This window comes from Rhinatrema bivittatum, chromosome 2, assembly GCF_901001135.1.
Source record: "Rhinatrema bivittatum chromosome 2, aRhiBiv1.1, whole genome shotgun sequence".
In the NCBI taxonomy this organism is placed as follows: Eukaryota; Metazoa; Chordata; class Amphibia; order Gymnophiona; family Rhinatrematidae; genus Rhinatrema; species Rhinatrema bivittatum.
In genome coordinates this window covers 239,777,626-239,804,675 of record NC_042616.1, presented here as the reverse complement: position 1 = coordinate 239,804,675, position 27,050 = coordinate 239,777,626, and the positions used below count along the sequence as shown (strand labels likewise).

General features: G+C 44.1%; 1 protein-coding gene across 2 annotated transcripts in view; it reads right to left on the bottom strand.

Annotated features, from left to right (window-relative positions):
* Window positions 1-27,050, bottom strand: part of TMEM108 (transmembrane protein 108) — a 521,047-nt gene that overhangs the window by 437,239 nt on the left and 56,758 nt on the right. For both annotated transcript variants that reach the window (XM_029589322.1, XM_029589323.1), the window contains exon 2: window positions 12,038-12,157. The gene's annotated coding sequence lies outside the window, so the exon portion shown is untranslated. The remainder of the gene's footprint in view (window positions 1-12,037; window positions 12,158-27,050) is intronic.

The window sequence follows — 27,050 nt, the reverse complement described above, 5'->3', positions numbered from 1 at the left end:
GTCTCATGTTCAAGTTCAGCTCCATTGATTAGTATTGGTCCTATTACCATCTTGTACATCTTTCTATTAACCAGATAATGACACCCACTTCTCTTCACCGTATCAATCCATGTTTAGAGTGCCTCAGCAGTACGACATGTAACAAATGTAATTAAATAAAAACATAAAACAAAATAAATAAAATCATTAGAGATGTGAATCGGAACCGGAATCGGTTCCGATTCCGGTTCCGATTCACATCGTGCATTTTTTTTCGTGCGGCCCGATCGGGTATTTTTTTATCGGCTGCGCCCAAGCCGATAAACAAAAAACCCACCCCGACACTTCAAAGCAGCTCCCTTAGCTTCCCCCACCCTCCCAACCCCCCAAAAACGTTTTAAATTACCTGGTGGTCCAGTGGTGGTCCTGGGAGTGATCTCCCACTCTCGGGCCGTCGGCTGCCACTAATCAAAATGGCACCGATGGCCCTTTGCCCTTACCATATGACAGGGTATCCATGCCATTGGCACTGGATGGCCCGCGCCATTTTTAAAGATGGCGCCGGTCGTCCATTACTCCTACCATGTGACAGGGGCCGGCCAATGGCATGGATACCCTTCACATGGTAAGGGCAAAGGGCCATCGGCGCCATTTTGATTAGTGGCAGCCGACAGCCTGAGAGCGGGAGATCGCTCCCGGGACCATCACTGGACCACCAGGTAATTTAAAACGTTTTTTGGGGGGTGTGTCGGGAGGGTGGGGGAAGCTAAGGGAGATGTTTTAAAGGATCGGGGTTGGTTTAAGGATTGTTTTTGTGTGCCGTTTTTCCCGCCCCCCCCCCCAAAAAAAATGATAAGAGAACCCCACGAACAATTTCGTGGGGTTTTCCTATCGGTTTCGGGGAGCCCCCGATTTCTGACGACTATGAAAATATCGTACGATATTTTCAATCGTCAGAAATACGATTCACATCCCTAAAAATCATGTCCTAGTCCTCGATCTGATCTCCCCAGCAAGGGATCTGTTACATCTATTGTTGCTTCTAATCATCTAAACTGCTCAATTTTACAAGTCCTTCTCTCCAATTCTCATGCTTTCCATATAATTACCTTCACCACTGAATTTTACTACCATATATTTTGCCTTGCAACCCCTGGACGGGATAGACCCTTGAGCTGGCACCCAGGGGTACATAGGAAAAGAGATAATGGACCCTTTCTGCACACAACTCCCCTTCAACTTGGCTATCTCTTCATGGATAGTGTTTATATTCTGAGTTCCAGGGCTCATTCCAAGGCCCTTTTGCAATAGTCTCAGTACAAGTCCATTCCGTCCTTGTAAACAGAACTAACAATTATCACAGTCTTTTCAGCCACAAGACACACTGAGAAGCAGGCTGGTTTCCAACTTCTTTTACTGATAGTTGATTAGATGACTGAAGAGAATTTACAGCTCAAGTTCAGTGTTGTTTAAATAAAGTCAATAAATAATAACGTTATCCATACCACTGTACATACTTTTCTGATTTTGTACCCTGTTTCAGTTAATCTTGTTTATGAAAGTTTCACGAAAAGTTCTTTGTCAACATGTTACAATGTATTACGCCCCTGAGGCGACAGTTCAGTTTCCATGTAAACCGGTGCGATATGTATTGTATACAGGAACATCGGTATATAAAAATTATAAATAAATAAATAAATACATAAATAAATAAATAAATAGGACAGCAAAAAGATTAATAAACTTATGATTTAGCAGTCTCTAAATTCCTTTGGAATAACTCGTCTTAACACTTGGGGGCGGATTTTAAAAGCCCTGCTCGCGTAAATCCGCCTAGATTTACGCGAGCAGGGCTTTGCGCGCCGGCGCGCCTATTTTCGATAGGCCGCCGGCGCGCGCAGATCCCCGGGACTCGCGTAAGTCCCGGGGTTTTCAGTCGGGGGTGTGTCGGGGGCGTGTCGGGGCGGGGCCGATTGGTGCGGTGTTTTGGGGGCGGGATGCGGCGTTTCGGGGGCGGGCCCGGGGCGTGGTTTCAGGCCAGGGCGGTTCGGGGGCGTGGCCGCGCCCTCCGGAACCGCCCCCAGATCGCGTCTCGGCGCGCCAGCAGCCCGCTGGCACGCGTGGATTTACGTCTCCCTCCGGGAGGCGTAAATCCACGGATAAAGGTAGGGGGAGGTTTAGATAGGGCCGGGGGGGTGGGTTAGGTAGAGGAAGGGAGGGGAAGGTGAGGGGAGGGCAAAATAAAGTTCCCTCCGAGGCCGCTCCGATTTCGGAGCGGCCTTGGAGGGAATGGAGGCAGGCTGCGCGGCTCGGCGCGCACCAGCTGCCCAAAATCGGCAACCTTGCGCGCGCTGATCCTGGATTTTAGAAGATACGCGCGTATCTACTAAAATCCAGCGTACTTTTGTTTGCGCCTGGAGCGCGAACAACGCGCCGTTTTTAAAAATCTACCCCTTGATCTCCTTCTTTTCCCACCTACTCAATTTACTCAGATTATTCACATTTGCATCAAATTACTCAGATTGAAGATTGGACAAAGAGGACTGAACTATTCCCAATGTTTTTATATCTGTTCTCTCCACATTATGGCGTGGTTGGAATAAAGTTCCAATATTTTATCAGAACATAGTCCCAATTTTTATACCTTTCCTGAAGTCTTCTTAAATACTTTGTTTCTCCTATTTGGTGCACTCTTCTCTCACCTTCAGCTCCTTTTGTTTTCTGCAATAAGCAGAACTCCCTTTCAAGATGATTGTTTCAGTCTTCAGGTTCTTTCAGAATGAAAGACATCTCTCTCTCTCAATGTAATGGATGCCAAGTCCCTGGTACCAAGGGCACTTAGTTCCAAATAACAAAAATAGTCTCTTAATCAAAAGGGAAAAAACAAAACAGAGACAGGGAGGGTGGACATTTTTCCTTGGCTCAAAACAGAGGAGATAATGCAAAAAGACAGCTAGTTTAAAGCTGAAACTCCTCTGCATCGGATCGCTGTCAGCTCCATCCTCTAAAGGAGAGACAGCACACTGCAGCTCTTCCCTATCCCTTGCGACAGTTTTGAACACAGGGATGCCCCAATTACCCACTTTTGGGTAATTCCCTGTGAGAGCCACTGGGCTCTCACAGGGAATTACCCAAAAGTGGAATAAAAGATTAAAAAGCAATCAGAAAGAAGTCTGGTTGGCAGGCTGACTTCAAGAAACATCCTATTATCCCCTCTTAGTCCTTAAACTACAAAAATTAAACAGGCAAGCAGCAGAGAGCGCCTGCTCCAACAAAAGGCAAACTAAAATCCACAGCAGGAAAAAGGGGGCTCCAGTTTGTGTCTGCAGGGAAGACTAACTAAAACCCCACGATAATTAATGGTGCTTGAGGATGATATACAGCTAGAACACACCATTTGCAGCTTCCACATGGGGGAGTAAAACCCAAATCTCCCTTCACTAAATTCTGCATTACCTACCCAGTTAAATGGTGCACTCCTTTTAGTTAGGGAAACCAAAGGTTCGCTACACTTCATTCAGCCAATCTTCAGTCTTCATTCTTCCATGATCCGTACCCATCCTTTCAGATCTCTCTCTCTACTCCTTCCCTGCTCTCTGCACAGCAACATTTCATCAGCAAATAGCAAGCTCCATGGGAGATCCTTCAGAATATCCCTTATCAGACTATCCAGTACTAATATGAAGAGAAAGGGGATTTAGGGCTCACTCTTGTCTTGATCCCACTTTTACTAGAAAGTACTACATACTCAGACTTTGCTATCATGGTACAAGTCTTTCACTAGCTGTAAGCAAATCGCTGGTATATCCCTCTTATTCATTACCATACCTTTTTAAGATTCACACACACTATGTGCATGTCTTTCTTTTCTCTATACTTCTTCAGCTAAACCTAAAATTACATCTATGGTCAACCATCCCTGACAGAATCTGAAATGGTTTCACTGACCTTATCCTCTTCTCTGTACTTTTCTACCATAGCTTTATAGCACGGTTCATGGGAGGTTTTTTTTTTTTTTTTTTTAATCTCTGTAATTATTACAATCCTGCACATCTCATAAGAACATAAGAAATTGCCTTGCTGGGTCAGACTTTTTGTCCCTAAGATTAGGACTAGTTTGCTTTTCCTCTACTCATTTGGTATTTTTCCTTCTTTTCAGATTGTTCTGTACTGACTTGTTAATAGGTCCAGTCCCATTTCCTCCATCTCCTTAAACGCCTCAGTTGGTACTTTCATTCAGGCCTTTAGCTTTCTTGTTCTTCATTTTCTTCATTGCTTCTGCCATATCTTCCTTACCTACTCTGTCAAACAGCCCTATCATTTTCTGAAAAAAAAAATTCCTTAGCAGCACCAAATGTTTGTTCTCTATGAATCCAGTAATTACGAACCTCCGAGCTAGCAATCTCTGATCCATATTAAGTGATTGTAATGAATGGATCACCCCCTCCCCACCCCCACCACTAAATAGAATCCTCCCCGTGCTTTTAAAAAGGAAGAGGGGCAATAGTCCTGAGGCAAATCTTTTCAACAAAAGTAGCCTCTGAAGAAAGTCCAACAGAGGATCTCAGAATCAGAATAGTTAGTAAAATCACAACACAAGGAAGGGCTCAGGTCTGCTAAATTGAAAAGGTACATAAATAAGAGAATCTTTCTGGATATTTGCCTTTTGGAAAGTTTTCTTATGCAACCAAAAAAAGATATTTGGTAGTCTCTCTCTGTTGGTCATTTGCTACCTCAAAAATATTTTCAGCTTACCCTAGCCACTGCGTATATATTGCCAAGTAATACCACTTTACCTGGAAAATCAGTTATTCTGATCAGTTCCGAGAAGCCTCTTGTGCACTGTAGAGCTCTGGGCTGCACAGGAGGCTTCTGAGAACTGGTCAGAATTTCTGATTCCTGCATCTCGGGATGAGGCTCAAAGAGGTAGATTCAGGAGTAAAATAGGGAAATATTTCTTCACAGAAAGGGTGGTAGAAGTAAAATAGTCACAGAATTCAAGAAAGCCTGTGATAAGTATAGAGGATCCTTATTTGTGAAGAGATGAAGGGAAAACCAGAAATCAACTGGAGTGTCTGCTTTTGCAACAGAAAGAAAAATGGGCAGCCTTATGGTCTTTATCTGCCATCACAGTCCATGTTCCTATGCCTGAACCAGATCTTTTCAGCTACTGGTGAGTTACGCATCTCCATTCCAGCATTTGGGAGCTGATTAACATAGCGACTTCTTTTTCTCCCCCAAACCTCCTCTCCTCAATCTTAATTTGCCCATCCATAACTTTCCCTTTTTTTGTGTTCTTCCTATCGCCTCTTCTCTTACTCAAAGTTTGCAAAACTCTCCAAGATATATGGAAAACTTAATAGAATTTCAGAACCAGTGGCTGGCCCAATTGCTCAGGCTCTAGCACAATGCACAGAGTATTGGATATCTCAACGTTTGGCTCAGGAATTGGAGGTGGTACACTCAGGCACAGGGAGTGAGGGAGAGAAGACAACTGCCACTACCTGACAAACGGGCCGATTCAGTATGGTGCACTTGGCCGAGCGCACTTTAGCCCCCGTTGGCCGCGCATTTTCGATGCGCTATTTTTACCCCTTACACAGTAAGGGGTAATAGCGCATCGAAAACGCATGGCCAACCCCCCCGAAACTAATAGCGCCCGCAACATGCAAATGCATGTTGATGGACCTATTAGTTATTCCCACGTGATACACAAAGCAAAATGTGCAGCCAAGCCGCACATTTTACTTTCAGAAATGAATGCCTGCCCAAAGGCAGAAGTTAATTTTGGCGGCACAGGGAAAGTGTACAGAAAAGCAGAAAAAACAGCTTTTCTGTACAACCTCCGACTTAATATCATAGCGATATTAGGTCGGAGGCCCCAAAAATAAAAAAAAATTTTAAATCTAAAAAAAAAAATATTTAAAATCTGCCCACGGCCCGCAGGTTGGAAGACAGATGCTCAATTTTGCCGGCGTCCATTTTCCGACCCCATGGTTGTCAGCGGGTTCAACAACCGACGCCGTTAAAATTAAGCGTCGGCTATCAAACCCACTGACAGCCGCCGCTTCTGTCAATAAGAAGGCGCTAGGGACACGCTGGTGTCCCTAGTGCCTCCTTTTTACCGCAGGCCCTAATTTGCATACCTTTGCTTCCTGAATTGCGCACCCAGGAGAGTGGCCTGGGCGCTCGCCCGCTCTCCCGCGCGATTTACTGTATCGGCCCGAAAGAGTGACACTGAGGGTACACTTCAGAGGAGGCACCACTGAAGCCTTTGGGCAAGGGCTCCCCACAGTCTCGCAGTCATTCCATCTGGGGAATGGAATTCATAAATATAGACTATGTCGCGAGGAGGGACACATTAGCTTTAGGCCATTGCCACATTGTCATTGCCAGAGATGTGGCGCCATGGATCAGGCCTCAGCAGGCGACAGCAGATACACCCACTACAAGTAGTGGGTGTATCTGCTGTACTACAAGTAGACCAGTAGAGCTGGGATCTTCACCTGTACCAGCCCACCTTCCCTGCAGGATGAGCTCTTGGGTTCTGAAGGCTGGCGGGGCTTAGAGAACGGACTGAGGTTGAGGCAGGCAGTACTAGCAGAAACAAGGTCCAAGCAATGATCAGGGTAGATGACTAGTATCAAAGGTGAAGTTCAAGTAATGTTCAGGGCAGGTAGGTAGTATAAGAGATGAGGTCCAGGTCAAGGTCAGCAACAGAAGAGACAGTCTGAAGGAGGAAGGGAAAGCAGACAGGACAAGGAGAAGGGGAGCAGCAAAGGGGAGAAAAGAAAGGACCACAGGACACAGCAAGGCAAGGCAAGAGGTCAGGAGGTCAGAAACACGGCAACTAGCATCATGAAGAATCACAGGAAGACCTGTTTCTGAGGCATCGATGTGCTGCGGGGCTGCCCTTTAAATATCTCAGGCCAGTGGCGTCAAAAGTGCACGTCCAAGAGGATTTTCCGCTAGAGGCCCTATAAAGGGCAGGAATGCACACATGCATGTGCCTAAGGAGATGTGCATATGAGGTCGGAGCAGCAGCAGTGAAAAAGTGTGGCCAGGGCCCGGCCCAGGCCTATGAGAGGTAGGAGGACACAGGCAGCAGCATGACTACCATGGCTGGTGGAGTACCACAGTAGTACAGATTCTCTTGGCATCTAATGTCTCCCTGGCCTCGTACTCAGAAATCAGAATCTGGATCAGCAGCCATGGTCAAGGGAGTCGGAATTTTCCACAACTCCCAGGAGAGCACCAAAGGTTTCAGAAGAGAGACATGGAAAGAGCTGTGCATTTGCAATGAAGGTGCAATTGTAGCTGGTATATAACAGGTCCTAACTGATGCAATACTGGATAAGGTGAGAGTGACTTTAGCCAAAGGTTATTTGTACTGACTCTGAGTCATAACTCCCAGTTTGAACTGATGTGCCGGAGAGTACTTCTTGTCAGCCTCTTTTTTATATCACTCCACAGCCATAAGGAGGAGTTGGTGAGTCTTAAATATAAACGTGACAGGATTTGGGGAAATTTTGGTCCTACTACTAAAACATGCTTTATAATTCCCTGCCCTGTTACATTTATATACCAGGTCAGGGATGCTCAAACCGGTCCAATGGGCCCCCCCCTCAAGCAGTTGGGTTTTCAGGATATCCCTAATGAATATGCATGAGAAATATCTGCATACACAGGAGGTAGTACATGCAAATAAATGTCATACATATTCATCAGGTATATACTGAAAACCCAACTGGCTGGGAGGGGGGAGCCGTAGGACCGTTTTGAGCCCCCCCTGTAATAGGTTACTCTGCAGACCTGTTGTGACCTCTTTATAATCTGGGCATATATTTATGTCTTGGCATCGATTGCCACAATGTTTATTTTATTTTTACTCTGTTATTCTGATTTGTTTGCTTAATAAACAAACAGTTGCAAAAAAAAAAAAAAAAAAAATTACAAATGCAATTTGTAACCTTGAATGCAGAATCTCTACTTTTTATAGCGCTGGTGATTGTGTTGCTTCTGTTTTGCGACACTTAATTGTCTGCTAGAGAAAGGCTAACCTTCAAAGATAATTTCTCTCTCATTCAGAAAGAGCTAATTCATCATTCAAACACTTATATATAGCACTGGTAAAATAAGTGCTCCTACTATCTGTTGACTTCAGTCTGCAATCAAACATAAGCTTTAAAAATAATGTACCCATGTACATGAGAACAAATTACTGCTCTTATCTTCCATAACAGCAAGAAGAAATAACAGACTAGAGCCCTAATTAATGAGGTAAAAGACAACTGCATCCACTATTTCCCAACTAAGGAGTCTATGTACTGATGGGCATTTGTGTTAATGCTCACATTAAATGCACATTAGCACCAATGCCCATGCTGTACAAAGGCCCCTAAATGTATCAAAATACTTACCCTGTTAATAAAAATAATTAGTTTAAAGGTAATTATGAACCCATGATATATGTTTTTCTGTCCTGTCTCCAAATGTTAAACAGCTTGAGTATAACATTTATTTAGATTTAAGGTTGTTTTAAAATTATCTTCCAGTAGACTCTGGATTGCATTTAATCTTACCAAAGAAATATTGCTGGGGCTCCACTACATATGCAGGACTCAGATGATGAGCTGCAAGATTAATGGTCCAGCAGCAACAGGGATCAGCGATGTGGCCATCTCCCAAATCAGTCAAGCAATGAGCAAGCAGCACCTGACGCCACAAGCTTTATGGTGTGTAGTGTGTCTACAAAGTCAGAGCTGCAAAGTTACTAAAAGGGACCAGGTCTGCGACAGGAAAGTTCACACAGCAGAAATGCATCAGTCCACATACGTTTCCGTTAGACTTGCAATTATAAAGGAGGTAGGAAGGGCGACTGTGATCAGGTCACTCTTCTGTTTCCAAATGCATCACGCTCTATCTACATGCTATGATCGCCTACACATCTTAACATACTGCATCTGTCTACAAAGAAGAAGTCGCTGCAGAGGAGAGGCCTTTTTTTTGTTATATGGCCATGCCCTAAAGGGCACATATGAGAGGGCATCAGCACACAGCTGACGGGAATGCTCTGAACTGAGTTCTGCAGGGTGTATGTGTGGCAGAGAAGCAAACCTCGCATGGGGCATACGAGGAACCATTCTCCATTGCTTCTGCCCTTCTTTTGTCCCGAATGCATGAAACATTGGAGGGGTTGACGGTTGAATCTTCTGAGAAAGAGAAAGTTGTTCTTTGCCACAAGTGACTAGTGTTGCGCCTTTATGGGCAAGCCAGCTGTTAATTAATTAAGAAGGCAGATTGCGAGCATGAAATAATGGTGGGTTGGTTTTTTTTTAGAGGTGTTAAATGCTTTCTACCTTCCTAAGTCATTGTAGCTTTTCATGGAAAATAAGTGGTTTTCTATGCTTTTATATTGCTGCTTTTTATGCTTTCCAACATATGGAAGGGTTGGAAAGCATTATGTGAAAAGGATCCAGGGCTGCTATCTGCCTATAAATAAAATAGCTCTCCAAAAAAAAAAAAAAAAAAGAACAATTTACCAAATCTGGCATGCAGGAAGAAAAGGTGAATATCGCAATTGAATCTGGATACTAAAAACATCAGGTCAGTATTTTTAGAAAACCGAGCCTCCAAATACATTTCCATGCCTTTTTATGAGAAACAACTGCAGGCTGCAGAAAGTTGATGAGAACTCCATTCCAAACCCTCTCCCCACTTCCAGCATTTTGACACAGAGCAAACAAGTCAGGCCGAGACAGGGAAAAGTAACTAATGCAGCTGGCAAAGAATTGTACCTAAAGGCGGTTCACAAGCCACGTCCCTCCACATTTCCAAAGTCACCCACACACACGCGCATTCTCTTCCACCCTCTCCACTGCTTAACAATATAGCGGAATGAAGAGCCGTGGCCAGAAAAAGGGCGAGGGTGGGGGGGGCCATAGCGTGCAGCCGGCTGCATCGCGGCGGTGCGTTCTTGACTGCCTGCGATTGTGGCGGCGCTGCCCACCATGGCCCCCATAGCACCACTGCAAAAGGTGGTGCTATTTCCGATGCTACCGCTGGCGATAACGTGTAAACATTATCGCCCGCAGCGCTACTGGGTCCCAAAATTTGGTTAACCCCGCCAAACCCCCCCTCCCTCGTTTAAATTTTAATGTCACGATGCGGCCGTTATCGCGTGCGTTAGGGCAATATCGCACGCAATAAGGCCCTAACGCACGTGATAAAGGGCCATGACATTTTGAAAAATGACCCTGCAAGCGAGCAGAACTGTAGTCACGTGCAAAACCAGTGAAAAAAACTTTCTAATTCCCAAGCAGGGGGCTGAATTGAGCCTATAATGAGTACTGTTTTAACATTTAAACATATCTGGCCATTCCTTTGTTTTCCAAAAATATAACAGCAAAGGTGACGCTTTCTAAGATTTCAAACGCATTTTTTCTACAAGACAAATTGTATTCATTCCCAAACTGTTGCCTGAAGACAAGCGTTTAAACACATAGCTGCAATATTCTGATTAACTGCAGTTCACCTTGCCTCAGCAGTTCATGTACAGTATATGTGACCTGCCCGGATGAGTAATCATGAGGATTATAAAAAACGACTCTCCCTTGTCCTATATGTATCATAGATACCTAACTTCATAATTATCCATCTAAATCCCATGCCTTGCCCGTGCTCATTGAGAAGAGTTGCTTTTCTGGAAGGCTCACAATGGTATGTCCTGCATGCTGTAATTGCCAAGTTATGGCTTTAAGGATACAAAGTAATGTGTTTCTCTGCTACCAGTCAGGGCAGCCTGTGATCCCTGGGAATTAAAATTTATTGCAGTGGAAGAAGTGCAGTGAATATTGTTCTAAGGTGCTTTTCATCAACTAGCAGGCAGCTTGCTCACCTTCTGCTGAAATCACTGCTGGTTTGTAACACTTATTTCAGTCTTAACATCTAAAGTTAAAAATACTGAAAGGGGTGCTAATTAGGAAAAAAGTAAATAAAGCTCATTGTAGAAGAACTAGCATCTTTTTCTGAACAATGTCTGCTTCTTAAAGGCATAGATTTCATTTCTGATTGATGAAACTGCTATGAAGGATGCTTTTATATTTGAAATTTACTGTAAGCGCTTCAAACAAATGCTTTTCAATTAGGTATGGTCCTATGACTAAAGATCCTATGATATTCTTGGTACAGAACATCATTTTGGCAGCAACTACTGCAATGTAATGGACGGGCATTTTTTTTTCTTTTAGATATTTATAATCTTTCTGGGATCCTGCTGCACGTTTTGTTCTTTAAAACTGTTAACTTCCGGACAAAATGAAAGGCATAACTTAAAAAGGGATTAGCCCCCGTATCACCATTGCTACTGCTGCTGCTGCTGCAGACCCCTGTTATTTAAGTGGTCCTGTCTTCTATTTAAAGCAAATGCACTTAATCTGGAGGTTTCCATGCTGCAAGTCTGGAACTACTGTCAGGTCACAAAAAGCAGTGGATTTAACCCTTTGGTTGCACCTAGGCATGGACAATAGTGTCCCTTCCCCCGCACCCGTCTGGGAAGGGCGGGGTCTCCTTCCGAAATTGTGAGTTGCGACCAGCCCGAGGAAGCCTGCCCCAGATGATGCATCGGCTGGCTGACCTAATATAACGACACAGCCAGTAGAGCTACCTCCAGTGATAGAGCGGACTTCCAGCAGCCGTAATAGCTGCCCCTAGGCAGTTGCCTATTCTGCCCATGGGGAAGCTCAACCCTGGATACAGAAGAAATGTGGGTGGGTTACTGAGCTTTGTTAGGAACTAAAGAAAGCAGCTAAATTTACAGTCACAAGAACTAGTCCAGCCGGGAGATTTTTTTTTCAGAAGCCTGCAGATTTATTTTCTGGGACCATGTTCTTGCTCACATCCAGATTTAATCAGTGATCTCAGCGTGTTTGCACAAACCCTTATCATAGATACAGATGTTCCATGTAATTAAGCTTCAAATACTATACCATCAACATAGTTTTATGATACAATAGTGACAACTGTAAACCAAACCTTTAAATATCATCTTTGGCCTTACCTTGGAGTAGAATGCATGGAAACCTTCGAGCGCAGTTACATTCTCACAGTTCATTGATCAGGCTTTTCCCATTCAGTCTATCCTTGTGCTGTATTTTGTATTCCTGGCTGCTGCTGCCAACTGTAAATGTACATAAAAACATGAGATCTAGGACAGTGACCATAAGAAAATATTATACTGTAGTACACTATAAAAGGGGTAGAGTTGGGAGTGACATTAGAAAGCATTTCTTCCCAAAAAGAAGTGGAGGTGATTGAAGGCCAGCAAAACCAGTAGCAGAATTCAAGAAGGCATGGGATAAGCGCAGATGATCTTTAGCCACAGGGATGTGAAGGGAAAGCCAGAGATGAACCGTGGTCTGTGGTATTGCACCAGGAAGTCAACTGGGCAGACTTGATGGGTCCCTTATGGTCCTTAACTACCATCATGTTCTATGGTTCTAGGTTACACACAACTTCACTGTACGAAAGAAATGCAGACTGCAGGGTTTTTCTGTGCACACTGATTCGCCAAAAATAATTAAATTAGTAAGCAATACTTGTAATCAATTCAAGGTCAAACTCAAACAAAGCTCATTTCAGCCTGGTCTGAGTCCTTTTTTATTTGATATTTTAATTTTTGCAAAAAAGATTGACAGTATATAAATCAAGAGCATTTCACACTGTTACAGAATATTAACAGAAATATGGTCAAGTCATTTCAATATAACATAGTGGATGCTAATCTCATAATAAGGGATGGGGAGGAGAGAAAAAAATGAAAAATAGATCAAGAAGAAACCTAAAAGTACCCAAGGAAAAAGATAGAAAAAAACCCCACTTAGATTCATAACCCTTCAATCAGATGCCTTAAGAGGTCAGAAATGAAATTCAATTCACAATTGATTTATCCTGACCCCTTCCCAATGAGAGGGGTCAAAGAACAGAAATGCAGTCCCCTTATAATTCACAAGACACTTACAAGGAAATTTAAAGAAAAAACTGGCCCCCAGCACCAGCACATATTATCAAAGTAGAAGAAAAGCCTTTCAAAGGAGCTGGGTAGACCTTGCTACATCAGGGAAATCCTTACAGACTGACCACAAAAAGACACATGTCTATATTTAAAGTATAGTCTAAGCCAGGGGTGGGCAATTCCAGTCCTCGAGGGCCACAAACCTGTCTAGGTTTTAGGATATCCTAATGAATATGCATGACATAGATTTGCATACAACTGAGGCAGAGTGCATGCAAATCTCTCTCATGCATATTCATTAGGGATATCCTGAAAACCAGACTGGTTTGTGGCCCTCGAGGACCGGAACTGCCCACCCCTGGTCTAAGCAGTCAGTTTTTCCCAGATTCAGGACTGAAAGTCACCAATACCATAGCCCTCATCACTATCTCTTCCACTGAGCTTTCTAGAAAATCTGACAGGTCCAGGCTATTTAGAGATGAAATAATATCCAGGCCACACTCTCAGGATTCACCTCACATTTTCTCTTTGGCAACTAAAAATTTCAGAATAGCAACAATGAATCTGCATGAGAAATATTTGTGAAACTCCAGGACCAGCGTTGCCTACCCCTGATATAGAGCAAGATTGTCTTTCACAAAGGTCATGCTGAAGGAGTACAAACCAGCAATCTGGCCTCCCACTGAGAGTGACTTTCCCTTCAACCCAATCCGTCTTCTTATCCTGAGTTACAAATTTGGCTGTTACTTCAGCAGAAAATGTAAACAATTTTGAAACCGGAGAAAAATAAATTTCCCTTCTATTCTGGTAATAACATTCCAGATATCTTCCAGTGTAATTTCCCTCCCAGCCAGGGCTAGGCAGATCATTAGCTCCATCATAGATATCATAGATAATTACGTTAACAAGCTTATGATTCTTCGAACACTATGTTAAACATCGAAACTTTGTAAACCGTTGTGATGGCGAAACCGAACGACGGTATATAAAACTCAACAAATCAATCAATCATCCTTCCTTACCAAAGGCTTTGACACAGCAGCCGCCACTGGAACACCAGGAGAAGGAACCTCCCACCCCTCCATGCTTGATCCCTTCAGCTACTCTCAGAGAGGCCAGTTCAGCCTGCAGATGGTTTTCTCCAAGCAAAGCAGAATCATGGCCCATCAACGAAGTCCATGCTTACGAGCCTTCCATATCGCACTTCCACGTGCAGCTGAACTGCACCTGGCATCGATACCAGACTGCTTTGGAGATAGAGGCAAAATAACACAGGCAGCATCTGGAGGCAGCAGGGGAGTCCTGCCGCTGGAGCTCACCCTTGGCTCCTCGACAAACCGCGGCACCAACTTGAGGACAATGAGAGCCAGTCTGAACAAAGGAGTCAATCAGTCCCCTTGCCGGAGATGGAGACTGAGTCGTCTGGGCCTTTGATTTGGCCTTGCTGGGAAGATTGGATGGACCATTTGGTCCTTTTCTGCCATCATTATTATGTTACTATGTTATGTTACCAATCAATTGCACCTTCGCTCCCCACCAAACACCCACCAGACTCCCTCCTCCAGAAGCCCACCCATACCTGCAAAGGGTCCCCCATTTTGAATGCCGGGATCGCTGTGCTGTGCAATGCTGATTGCTTCCAGCATTACTTAGTTAATAATGCTGGAAGCATACATTTACACTATACAGGCCTGTGACAGATTTTTTTCTTTTGTTTTACAGCAGTGCTACTACAGATATATTTTTGAAGAAATGTGGGTAAGTAGCTACTTATCCTATCTGGATATACCCAATAATTGGATAACTCAACCCCTCCCAGGATAAGTGGCTGAATATGCCAAATTTGCCATTTAGACAGTTAACATTTGAGTTATCCATCTAAATGGCATTTGAATATGGATCTCCAAATGCCCAAGTCCTCTCTTTACAACTTCTGAGTCAATGTCCCTTCCTGGTGACAGGAAACAGTCCTTTGGGTGGGAAGGAATTTGATAAAAGATTCTTCCCAACAAAAATAGAAAAAAAACAAACTCCTCAAAATCAATTCTCTCTTCCGGCAACTGCAGTCCCCACTTAGACTGGTGGCAGGGCCCTATCCAGGTCCCCTCATGCAGAGGTGTCTTCCCTCCTGAGCTGGGAGCAGGACAAGGAAAAAAAAAACAATTCTCTCAACCCTCTCTTAGAAGTCAAAAGACAGCTTGGGTGGGGGCAAAACGAGTATCAAGGCCACTTTGGTGGTTTCTGCTAAATGATCTGCATTTCTCATAAGATACATGTTTGCTTACATCAGCTATGACCAGATTTGTTGTCCACAACATTTTAACTTTTTTTTTTTTTTTTTTAATTATTTTCTGAACTGTTTTGAGGCCTATGATTAAAATTTCGGAACAATACAATTAGGTGAACACAAGTGAAGCTGCAAGGCAAAGTCACAATGCCTTTGGGTTCACCGTGTTCCTATAATAGATGGCCTCTTAATCAGTTCCTCTGGGTGATTCATACTCAGTGTGGGTTCTTTTTGTTGAGTTGGTATGAAAAGTGTCAAAGTTAAGCACGGGAAAAAATAAGTGGTACAAGAACGAAGGACCCCCTTATACTGGAAAACTCTAGTGTGCTATTTGTGAAAGACTCATAAGAAAAGTCCTGACAGTAAAGCAGTGCCTTTGGAAACGGATAGCATTAGACTTTAGTAGCCTTGGAGTCACTCCCCAAAACTAAAAAGCACATTAAACATTCATTTAGATCAGAGACAGCCAAGAAAAGAGTGCAAAGCTCCATGGTGGCAGTTAAAGATGTGAATTGGAACCGGAATCGGTTCGGATTCCGGTTCCGATTCACCTGTGGTTTTTTTTTCATCGGGCCCGATCGCGGTTTTATCGGCTGCGCCCGAGCGGATAAACAAAAAACCCACCCTGACCCTTTAAAACTAATCCCTTTGCTTCCCCCACCCTCCTGACCCCCCCAAAAACATTTTACAGGTACCTGGTGGTCCAGTGGGGGTCCCGGGAGCAATCTCCCGCTCTCGGGCCGTCGGCTGCCACTAATAAAAATGGCGCCGATAGCCTTTTCCCTTACCATGTGACAGGGTATCCGTGCCATTGGCCGGCCCCTGTCACATGGAGGGAGCACTGGATGGCCAGCGCCATCTTTAAAAATGGTGCGAGCCATCCAGTGCTCCTACCATGTGACAGGGGCCAGCCAATGGCACGGATACCCTGTCACATGGTAAGGGCAAAGGGCCATCGGGGCCATTTTGATTAGTGGCAGCCGACGGCCCGGGAGCGGAAGATCGCTTCCGGGACCCCCACTGGACCACCAGGTACCTATAAAATGTTTTGGGGGGGGGTCAGGGAGGGTGGGGGAAGCAAAGGGATTAGTTTTAAAGGGTCGGGTGGGTTTAGAGGTTATTTTTGTGTGCCGTTTTTCCCGCCCTCCCCAAAAACGATAAGAGAACCCCCACAAACAATATCGTGGGGTTTTCCTATCGTTTTGGGGGAGCCCCCGATTTCTACGATTTTGAAAATATCGACGATATTTTCAATCGTCCGAAGCCCGATTCACATTCCTAGTGGCAGTTGCTCCCTTGTTCTCCTCTGCTCTTTCGGTCCTCTCTATTCTCCAGGGTATTCTCTGGCCTCCTCTGTATCTGTCCCTTTCTCCACTAGCCACATCATGTCCTCATTTTTATTTTACCTCTCCTGCTCTCTTTCTTTGCCCTGTCTACCTCATCAATTTCCTTTCTCTCTCTCTTCCACTAGCCTTCTCCTCTGTCTCTCACCTATCATCTAATTACACTTTCTTCATCAACTTATCCTGCTCCAGCAGTCAGACCTTTTGCATTTGGAAACTCACAATTCATCCTGTTAGCCCAGCCCCTTAAACAATATGTAACCTAAAAAATTAATATTTGGTCTGTGGCAGATTTTAAAAGCTTAACATTAGCAAAGGCATGCTAACTAATGGGTGGAGTAGAGCATAAGACACTATTTAGTGTGCACCCGCTCAAGCCTAATTTCCCTCTGACGTTCCTTCATTTTTGTGTGTGTGTGTGTATGTGTATGGCACTAATTCTAGTGTATCTGCATTGACGTCTTCTGGGACCTGTTTAGCATGCATGCTAGGGTCTCAGTGCATAGCATGCTATTCCGAGAGCACGCTGCACACACACACACACACACACACACAGCCTTAGTGTGCGTGCTCAGCATTAGTGCCCAAGCCCCTAGGTATTCGTTTGAATAAATCTCAGTGGGTAGTATGTCTGTGGGGAGTGTGACGGGTATAAATGAAATGTCTATAGCAGCAGCCCCTCCTCCGTCAGAATCCGAACCTCTATTGTTTTTTTTTCAGGCTGTCATATGTGTTTTCCCTTTCTGTTGACTATCTCCCAAACATTTGTTTTCACAATAGTAGCTATTCAGCTTTTTGCCAATTTTTATCTCCTGTGGTCAGAAAAAAAAATGTGCATAGCTTTACACAATGTGGCACGTAGTTCAGAAGACCTATTGATCCTAGAGAAAACTGGAGTTTTTCTCAAGCTGTGACACCTTTTACTGAACCATTCTAAGAATTATACAATGTTGTTTTGCACTTTCAAGACCACGTAGGTCCCTTCCTCATATATTACAGCAAGATTCAAAGAGGGAAGTAGCTATTCCATGAGGAGGTAATAGAATAGGTGCACTGCAGGAAGGCGAGCTAAGGTGGGATTGCTTTGTGTGCATTTCACCATGGGGAGTTTAACTCCTGTGTCAGAAGTGGAGTTAAACTTTCCTCAGTGCTTGTAAACATAATACTGCACGTGGCAGGGCTGAAAACCGGAATCTTTACCCAGAGAAAGCACACAAAACCTTTTGTAAAATACAACGAAACTGCCAACAAGCAGCTCTAAAATGTTTGCAGCTTACCTTTAAAAATATTTACAGCTGACTTGTTCCATCTCCTTCTCTGGTTCAAACCTAAGCAGTGAGAGAATTTCCTGCATAGTGTCCTAGTAATGGAGAGACAATCGGGCCTAACTCCGAGGGCGACATTCAGTGCTACTCAGCGGGATAAGCTAGGACTTATTTGGCTAAGTAGCGGCAGCTGAATATCCAGCCACACTGAACGGCCGCCACTTAGCTGGATAACTAATTATCTAGATAAATAGTTAACCGGCTAAGTGGCGAGAGGAGCGAAGGTGTTCCAGGAAGGAGCCAACTTACAGGCCGATACAGAAAAACGCGTGAGAGCCGGCAAGGGCCCGCTCTCCCGACGCGCACACAAGCCACTCTTCTGGGCGCGCGATTCAGAAAGCCCAGGTATGTAAATGAGGGCCTGCGGGAAAAGGAGGCGCTAGGGACACTAGCGCGTCCCTAGCGCCTCCTTTTTGATGGAAGCAGCGGCTGTCAGCGAGTTTGACAGCCGACGCTCAATTTTACCGGTGTCTGTTCTCGAACCCGCTGACAGCCACGGGTTCGGAAAACGGACGCTGGCTAAACCCATGGGCAGATTTAAAAAAAAATTTTTGTTTAATTTTTGATTTCTTTTAATTTTGGGCCTCTGACTTAATATCATTATGATATTAAGTCGGAGAGTGCACAGAAAAGCAGTTTTTTCTTCTTTTCTGTCCACTTTCCCGGTGCCGGCCGAAATTAACGCCAGCCTTTGGGTAGGCGTTAATTTCTGAAAGTAAAATGTGTGGCTTGGCTGCACATTTTACTTACTGAATCGCGCGGGAATAACTAATAGGCCCATCAACATGCATTTGCATGTTGCGGGCGCTATTAGGTTCGGGGGGGGTTGGCCGCTCGTTTTTTGACGCGCTATTACTGCTTACTGTACAAGGGTTAAAATAGCGCATCGAAAACGCGCAGCCAAATGCGGGCTAACAGTGCACTCCACTGGAGCGCACTTCACTGTATCAGCCTGTTAATTGGATAAGTTATCTGGCTAAACCAGTTATTCAGAGTTAGCCGGATAACTTATCCATCTAAGCCCGGTCGATCCATAGGGCTATCCTAAAATTAGCCAGATAAACTTATAAGATAGTTGGAAATAGGCCAAGTTAGCTGGCTATGTTTATCTGGCTAACTAGCCGAACTGCACAGCAGCTGAATATGGACCTCTCTAAAATGAACACCAAGAAGAAAAACTGTGCTATCTTCTCACTTTAAAAGATGTTCTTATATTGTTTTTAGAGATGTGGCCTATTTTATTCAAACAGCAAATCTTACTGAATTCTTCAAATGTTTTTAGAAAATTTGTTTTATTTTAAAAGAGATTCTCTTATAATCTGCATCTGGAAAAACAGGACTCTGGGGGACAATGCCATTGTGTGTGTGTGTGTGGGGGGGGTGATCATTTCAACTATCTGCATTTTTGAAAATTCAGTGTTCCTGAGGCAGATTTAATTTTAATGGACTGTTAATTTTTGTAAATTCTGAGAGAAGAGGAGGTGCTTGGGTTGTTACTAGAGATGTAGGAACAAGTTGGATGGGGTTCATAGTCCTGGAGATTCAGGCTTTTATAGACATTCACCATCCTTGGCTATAAACTCAAAATTCTCCTTCACTTAGTAAAAAGGGTTCAGTTTTGGTTCATTTACTGATTTTATTTTATGGGAAACTTCAGCTGAAAAGGACATTATTAAAATGTCCATAAATTGTTAATTGATCTTTTTTTGTTAATAGGTACTTAACATAACTTCTTTTCTTCCCATGGATTTGCAGTTCAGTGCCATGCAAATGGGCCTTGAATAGAAACAGTGTACTTTCTCCAGGAAGTATGCCTTTTTTTCTTTTTCACTGACTGTCCATTTGCATGCCATTAATTTACTACATACCGTGGGACTATGGGTTTCTACCACATAGGTAACTCCCACACTAACATTTTGCTCCAGTTTTAGCACCTCAGCCCCAAAATGCTATGGTCTTTGCCGTGTACCTAAACTTTCCATTCCCTAAATTCCTGAACTCCCTCTGTACTACACCAACTCTATTGCTAGCCAGGTTACCAGTTCCTGAGTGGGCTTTTATTTATTTAAATTCTTTTACTATACTGATACTCAAGACGAGGTCTTATCGTACCGGTTTACAATAGAACAGGGGGAAACCAATTAACAACTATATAGAAGGTAAAGTTAAATTAAACAGGGAGCGAAAACATGGGATCTGGAAGACAGGAAAGATTTTAAACGATAACAACTGGAGAGTGATAAAATGGACAATGAAGACAATCCAGTAGCAAGACAAACAACTTCACAATTATTCTGACCTGATAACTGGAAAATATGCATTTGGTTCATTTCTGAGTGGGATTCTACAAAATGGTTCCAGTTGAGTTCCAGCTCAGGTTCAGGTCAACTCCTTACCACAGTCTGTTGGAAATCAATGCTTTAAACACTAATGAATTTTATTCACTTGGGGCCCAATTCACTCAGTGCAAGTACTGAAAGGAAGCCGTGGCAAATGGCTAATTGGAAAGACTCTTAGAAAAAAAAATGCTATTCAAAACTGAAACAAAGGCTGCGGAGGAGACTGAATAGCAGTAAATTGGGTGTTAATGAGCATGTAATGAAGCACTTGGGGCTTGCTCAGTTCTGAACTGTGGAATGCATTAGGCAACTGATTACAATATGCATGAGCATCAGTAGCCTTTTTTGGATATGCAGAGTCACTCAGGTAACATCAGTTCCCTATAAAAAAAAAAAAAAGGGACAGTGCGCATATTCAGGTCATGATGTCAGCACACACTAAGGGCAAGAAATCAAATAACACCTGCCCACCCTTCACTCTTCACACTGCCTAGTAGGGATGTGCTGCCAAAAAAATGTTCATTTTTTATCTTTTGTTTTTGAGGGCTTTTTTTCATTTCACTTATTTTAGTGCGTGTTAAGTTTTTTTTTAGTGTACACTAACTTCCCTTTAGTGTGTGCTAAATACAAACAGTGCACACTAAATGGAAATTAGTGCAAACTAAGGCCTAGATTTATCAAAATGTGGTAAGTACCGCATGCGATAGCAAAAGGGGTGTGTTTATATAGTATTTTGTGATAATTACCTGTGTGAAGAGCTAAGTTAGTGCACATTGTGATACCATTTTATATACTGCATTCAACCACTGGGGGACCTGTTGTTCAGAGAGAGAGAGAGAGAGAGAGAGAGAGAGAGAGAGAGAGAGAGAGAGAGAGAGAGAGAGAGAGAGAGAGAGAGAGAGAGACTGGCCATAATAGCATGTCCCGTAGATAGGTATTTGTATCCCTAGGATAGGCCCACCTAGTAACTCGAGGTGGGGATTAGGTAAGAGTGTAGGGGGTTAGGGGCCGCTTTCACATTCTACATGAGACGTACGAACAGAACAGTGGTCTCTTGTGAAGATTTGCTGACCTTCGGAGTGAGGAAACTCACCCAAAGATGAGATTTGGGCAAGAGTCTCTCAACCTAGCTTGATGGACTCTCTACCTGGGTAACATCAAGCTAGGTTGAGAGACCCTTGCCCAAATCTCATCTTTGGGTGAGTTTCCTCACTCCGAAGACCTGCAAATCTTCACAAGAGACCACTGTTCTGTTCGTACGTCTCATGTAGAATGTGAAAGCGGCCCCTAACCCCTGATCAACCCTTTTGTCACGGCCGGTATCGCACCACCTAACGCATTTGAAAAAGGTGTAGTTAAAAATCTGCATTATGGCTGTGCGATACTCTTCACAGAGAGCCTAACTCTGCCCCTACTCCTCCCATTTTTTAAATTTGCATCGCACCATACGATATGGTGCGATCGCATGCGAAAACGCCTTACCGCATTTTGAAAAATGACCCCCTATGTCGAAAATAGTGGGCGCAAAACTAAGTGTACACTAATTTTTTAGTGCGTAGTACACACTAAAAAAAAAATGTATGCATGAAACAAAAGAAACGAATGCACATCCCTACCGCCCAGCTGCATGCACCCTAATGCATTATTTGACCTGGCTCAAAAGTATTCATTGGAGAAACCATTAGCAGTCAAATGTACAGTGTAAAGATTACCTATCAAGGTCAGATTTTTAGAATGTCAAAAGCACTGACAAGTTGCAATGCTGGAGAAACTGCTGGCTTGCATGGCAAACATATGCTCAGATGTAACTCCCCACATAGAGTTTTTCCTATATGCATTTTCTTTTTTCTTTATCCTTTACCCACAACTGTCCTGTGCTTGAAGGAAACTATCAAAGATTCACAGGACACTAGCCACACATCTTTCCATTACAGTTCTCAAACCCTGCATTTCTATTATGGCCTCGGGATTGTATTCAGCATGTAGCCCTGCCCAGAGGGGTGGTCTGTGTAACGATGGCCTCCCCCTTGGAGAATAGACTTCAGAGGGGAGCTGTCTCTAAAATGAGAATTCTCGTAGCTCACCCAACTCCCTTTGCCTGTGAGCCAATCAGCACACCAGGTTAAAACCGTGGAGCCTTTATTATTTCGAGAATAAAGGGCTCCAGTAAAAGAAAGAGAGGACACAGAGGGGCCTGATAACATTTTTCAGCCATTACAGCAACACACGGGTTCGGCAAAGAATTGGCACTGTAAATAGTGAATTTCATTAAGTCTCTCCCCAAACTGTCTGCTAATCTCCTGCTGCCCAGTCTAAATGGGGTACTCGCTGTGTCACCGTGCAAATCCCTGCAGGGATTAAGGTTTTTTTCTGCCCCCCTCCCAGGCATTGTTGATGCTATCACCCCCATCCCCAGAAGATCAGGTATACAGTTTACTGCAGCAGTAGATTCTGTAGCAAGAATTAGAAAATGTGGACACATACTGGCAAACATTCCCATTGTTTATATTATATTACAAAAATAGTTTCCCATCCTTATGTGACGGTAGCTTCACAGCCCTCACTAAATTTTCTTTAGCTACAGTTCCTTTGGGATTTTTTTTTTTTTTTTTTTTTTTGCATTTTGGGCACCCTCTCCATGGTTGGCCCTTCCCCTTTTTTGGGGCTGGCTCTGGCCCTTTATATACCGGGTGAGCGTGCTCAAAACAGGCTCTTGAGGAGAGGCTTGGAGAAGAAGCTCTCTCAATGGAGACCATCGTAACCGAAGAGTTTGGAGTTGAGGCTTCCTTGTAGGCTTCATGGTTCACCAATCAATTCGAGAAAGATTTTGGAGAAGTTGAGATTCTTGTGGATTTTGACCAGTTTCCTAACAGTGAGGTCAGTGCATCCTTACCGGAAGGGCTGGATTTTCCAGTGGTTTTGCCCCTGCACTCAGTTAAATGTGGGGACAGAGCTTGCTAGCCTGGAAGAAATTTTGGTATCCTTTTATCAAGCAAGGAGGATTTTTTTTTCTTTCCATTTTCACCTCTTGCTTATGATTTTGAGAAGAAGAGAATTTCTTTATCCTTCAAGGGGAGGGCATCCTGGACATTGATTCAGATCAAAGGATAAGTGTTGAGAGGAGGTGTACTATAGATAAAGAAATTGTAGCCCTTGGAATTGTTATTAACTAGGGATGTGAATCGTTTTTTGACGATTTAAAACAATCGTCAAATATATTTTAAATCGTCAAAAATCGTTAGAGCCGCGATACAATAACAATTCCCCCGATTTATCGTCAAAAAATCGTAAATTGGGGGAGGGGGGAAAACCGGCACCCTAAAACCCACCCCGACCCTTTAAAATAAATCCCCCACCCTCCCGAAGCCCCCCCAAATGTTTTAAATTACCTGGGGTCCAGTGGGGGGTCCCGGCGCGATCTCCCACTCTCGGGCCACGGCTGCGTTAAAAGAAATGGCGCCGGTGGCCCTTTGCCTTACCATATGACAGGGCAAAGGTAGCGCCGGCGCCATTTTGGTTCCTGTCACCCGACGTCACGAGTGCAGGAGATCGCTCCCGGACCCCCGCTGGACCCCCAGGGACTTTTGGCCAGCTTGGGGGGGCCTCCTGACCCCCACAAGACTTGCCAAAAGTCCAGCGGGGGTCCGGGAGCGACCTCCTGCACGCGGGCCGTATTGCCAATATTCAAAATGGCACCGATGTCGACATAGTGAGAGCAAAAGTAGCGCCGGCGCCATTTTGAATATTGGCAATACGGCCGGCGCTACTTTTGCCCTCACTATGGGGGTCATTTTCCAAGGTGTTATCGCGGGAGATAAATTCGCAAATCGCGCTAACAGCCGTTAATGCGATTTGCGAATGCAAATTCGTAATTTAATATTCAGGGGGCGGAGCATATGTAAAAATGGGAAACAGGTATCATGTACCGCGAAACAGCCGCAGTGTTAGCGCGGGTTCCTATTGTAGCTAATAGCTACAACTCTTTCATTCGCGTTACGAGCCAATAAAGGGTTATCGTGGTCCATGACAGTTCTGAACGGCTCAGGGTGGTTGGTTGGTTGGGGGGGGGAGAGGGAGGGAGAGAGAGAGCCTTGCTATAGTGCTTATGCCCTAGACAGGTATTTGTATCCCTATGGGAGGGCCACCTAGTAACTCGAGGTGGGGATTAGGTATGAGCGTAGGGGGTTGGGGGCCCCTTTCACATTCAACATGAGACGTACGGAAAGAACAGTGGTCTCTTGTGAAGATTTGCTGGCCTTCGGAGTGAGGAAACTCACTCCAAAATGAGATTTGGGCAATGTTCTCTCCACCTAGCTTGTCGTTGCCCAGGTAGAATGTCCATCAAGCTAGGTGGAGAGAACATTGCCCAAATCTCTTCTTGGAGTGAGTTTCCTCACTCCGACGGCCAGCAAATCTTCACTAGAGACCACTGTTCTTTCCGTACGTCTCATGTTGAATGTGAAAGGGGCCCCCAACCCCCTACGCTCATACCTAATCCCCACCTCGAGTTCCTAGGTGGCCCTCCCATAGGGATACAAATACCTGTCTAGGGCACAGGCACTATAGCAAGTCTCTCTCTCTCTCTCTCTCTCTCTCTCTCTCTCTCTCTCTCTCTCTCTCTCTCTCTCTCTCTCTCTCTCTCTCTCTCTCTCTCTCTCTCTCTCTCTCTCGTGAAACATATAACATGTTGCTTGCAGCACCTAAGAGTGGCAATAGGCTGTTTGGACACTTTCATGTACTGTGAAGATTCATTGGTTGTTTTATCGTGGTGCACGATGTTTTCGCCATTTGCAGAAATGGATTCGCAAATCGCGAAAACATCGTGATGTGCGAAACCATTTCCGCAAATGGCGAAAACATCGCGTGACGCGATGTTTCCCCGCTGCACGAAAAATGCCTTATTTGCATGGGACACACCCCCTCATGCGTTACCACTGCGATATTGGAAAATGAGGCCCTATGTCGACATAGTGAGGGCAAAAGCAGCGCCAGTGCCATTTTGAATATTGGCAATACGGCTCGCGTGCAGGAGGTCGCTCCCGGACCCCCGCTGGACTTTTGGCAAGTCTTGTGGGAGTCAGGAGGCCCCCCCAAGCTGGCCAAAAGTCCCTGGGGGTCCAGCGGGGGTCCAGGAGCGATCTCCTGCACTTGTGACGTCAGGTGACAGGAACCAAAATGGCGCCGGCGCTACCTTTGCCCTGTCATATGGTAAGGGCAAAGGGCTACCGGCGCCATTTCTTTTAACGCAGCCGTGGCCCGAGAGCGGGAGATCGCGCCGGGACCCCCCCCACTGGACCCCAGGTAATTTAAAACATTTTGGGGGGCTTCGGGAGGGTGGGGGATTTATTGTAAAGGGTCGGGGTGGGTTTTAGGGTGCCGGTTTTCCCGCTCTCCCCCCAAATAACTCCCGTTAGTGGACACTAACAGGAGTAACAATTTTTCACGATAAATCGTGAAAATTTCTATTGTATCGCTCACTGTACCGATTTTTGACGATTTAAAAAATATCGGACGATTTTTTTTAAATCGTCAAAAAATGATTCACATCCCTAATGCACATCTACCTAGCTACAATCAAGCTAGGTAGAGAGAACATGATACAAATCTACTCTTCTTTCACCTTTCATCCCTCCAAACCACATTAAATCTTCACTGATGGTAACCGTGCTGTTTGACGAATGACTGTGCATGTAAAATTGCCTCCCAGAACCCACCCCACCCCACAAACCTCTCCCCGAGTTAGTAGTGCCCCCTCTTACAGTGGTGAAAATAGTTAACTTTTTGTCCCCCTCCATAGAGATTCTCCCTTTCCCCCTTCTCTCTCTCCTTCCCCCTCCCCAAGCTCAAAATGCAATAACTGCCTTGGGACTTCCCAGCCTACAATATAAAAATGGTGCAGGTGCAATAAATTTAACATGCATTGCAAAAACATTATCACAGACACTATTTTTGCTATATTTATCACAAAATTATGAATCTAGGCCTTAATCTTTGTACTCTTTGAAAGAGTAAACAACCGATTAATGTTTACTTGTTCCACACCACTCATTATTTTATATACCTCTATCATATCTCTCCTCAGCCATCTCTGCTCCAAGCTGAACAATCCTAATCTATTTAGCCTTTCCTAATAGGAGAATCATTCCATCCCTTTTATCATACTGGTCATCTTCCTCTGTACCCTTTCTAATTCTGCTTTATCTTTTATTAGATGTAGTGACTAGAACTGCATACAATTCTCAAGATGAAGTCGCACCATGGAACAATACAGAGGTATTATGATTTTCTCTGTTTTATTCTCCTTCCTTTCCTAATAATTCTTAGCATTCTATTTGCTTTCTTGGCTGCTTATGTACATTGGGCAGAGAATTTCAACATATTATCAACGATATTGCTTAGATCCTTTTCCTGAGTGGTGACTCCTAATGTGGGACCTTGCATTGTGTAGCCATAATTTGGTTTACTATTCCCTAAGTGCATCACTTTGCATTTGTCCACATTAAATTTCATTTGTCATTTGCATGCCCAGTCTCCCAGTTTTGCAAGGTCGTCTTGCAATTTCTCACAATCCTCTTGTGATTTAACAACTTTGGATAATTTTGTGTCATTGGAAAATTTGATCATCTCACTCGTTGTTCCTATATTCAGATCATTTATAAATATACTAAAAGGTAGTGGTCCCAGAACACATCCCTGGGGCACTCTACTATTCACCTCTCTCTATTTGTAAAATTTATCATTTAGCCCTGCTCTGTTTTCTTTGAA